This window comes from Astyanax mexicanus, chromosome 1 (assembly GCF_023375975.1).
Source record: "Astyanax mexicanus isolate ESR-SI-001 chromosome 1, AstMex3_surface, whole genome shotgun sequence".
NCBI lineage: Eukaryota > Metazoa > Chordata > Actinopteri > Characiformes > Acestrorhamphidae > Astyanax > Astyanax mexicanus.
In genome coordinates this window covers 57,956,298-57,958,401 of record NC_064408.1, presented here as the reverse complement: position 1 = coordinate 57,958,401, position 2,104 = coordinate 57,956,298, and positions in this window count along the sequence as shown.

Genomic DNA, 2,104 nt, shown 5'->3' with positions numbered 1-2,104 from the left:
CTCAAAATAACCTTCCACTGGAACCCAACTCTGGCCAATAGAGAGGTCTGGGAGAACTGGCCTATCATGATCTTTCCAACAAGGCTTTTCAGAAGAACAGCTGAGAAGGTCATCCTTAGGTGTCATTCTGTGCTTTATTTAAACTTTTTTAAACAATATTAACATATCCTCAGACACTTCTAGAGTGTTGCTTTGAAGCCTGGGTGTTTTAACACCTCACACTGCGGGATCCATTTGGTGCTAAAGCCATTTAGACAGAAGATGGTTTTGTATCTGCTACTTCCTGAAGACTGGTGTTTGGCCAGAGACCAGATGCCAAGTGACTGTGACAAATCCTTCACATTTATCTCACAGGCTGTAGGCAGACACTGACAGAAATGTCTTGTAATGTATCAACTTTCCTTTAGATTTTGTGATATGTCTTGAGTTTAATGAGTGAGAGTGTTTTAGTGGGTTTCAGGTCAGATGATGGACTTGTTTAAAAATGTTAAATTATTCTGGCTCTGATTGGCTCTAAAAAGGTGATGTCTAGTGAGTTTAGAGGCATTCTGAGGCAACACAGATTTTAGTACAGCTTCTGTAGAGTAAAGTTAGCTATAACGCAGTGTTACAAAGCCAGGAAGTCTATTCTCTATTTTAAATATTTTTAATATTAAATATTAATTAAAGTTAATTACTTAATTATATTCAAAAATGTAAAATATTAAAAAGAGTTTATTCTGTGTTTGTTAAATTAACTGTCTCTACTACCCATGCAGGGCTTTCTGCTAAATTGTAAAACACTGCTGTGAGTATTTGATTGCATTCAGAGACAAAAGGACTAATGACGACAGGATGTTGGATATCACTACCCCATTTTATCCCCAACTCCTCTCAAAATTACTTAATACAGCACCATTATCCTAAGACAACACAATTCCACTGCTCCATTCTCAATAGCTCAGCTCATGGTGCTAATAGGTTAATATTTATCCATTCCAGAAAGTTTATATGTAAGCTATAAAACATAACAGTGGATGATTACTTGCTTGTGTCACTAGTATTTATATTTACTGTGCAAAATCCACCTAAACTACCTCACATAAACATACACACTGTTTACTAGCAAATTCAACATTAGCAAACCAAGATAAGAATATTTTTTATTGTATTTGGATAAAGTGCAACCGTCTTTCTCCTTTTCACCCACAGTTGTTTGTCCTTACAGAGCAACTTGCCTATTCAGCTCTAAGACATTACCATTACAAACATTAATGATTTCAGGCTAACACTGAAGGATGGGTGTGAATTGTGTGCAAGGGCGTAGGAGCGGGCTTGATATTGGGGGGGACACATTTGCCAATATGAACCCAAGCCCACCCAATTGTTTCCTAGAACAACATTTGTGGAAATGACTTTTAATTAAAAGTAAATTATTATTATAAGGTGATTTTACAACCTAAACATTACATACAACTAAACATTATGCAAGCAATGTCTGAATTATGTACATATGACAAAATGTTTCAGTTATCACCTAATATTTAAAATAATATAACAGATTATTATTATTGTTATTATTATTATTATTATTATTATTATTATTATGTATTGGCATGTCAATTCTGTTGTATATTTACATTTTCTCCTGCACTTTTATTTTTTTCTACTGAGAGCTCTTCTTAAGATGGTGTCCTTTTATGTAAAAGAATGTAACTGTACGTTTCATAGAGACTTTTATAAACGTCAGGATATACAGCAGTGTTTCTCAACCCAGTTCTTATATATTCTACTGCATATTAAAACTGTTCTGCATATTCTAGAGCTTCCTCTGGTGGATATACATGATTAATTTAGGCTCCATAGGGGGCTAAAGGATTTTAACAGGTAAACTCAGTAAATGACTGTTTATTAGCTGATCAGGTGGAAAACACTAGTTTAGGGCAGTGATCGGGGTTAAGTAACTGCTTTAAACTACCAACTTAAAGTACTGTACGAAATTCTGGCGATCATCTACATCCAGCTTCTAGATAACTAGTTAGCTAAATTAATTTTCGTTCATTATAGCTCACAGTAAGTCCTGTAATCCTAAATGAATAAACAGTTTGAAAATTAAAGTGATTAG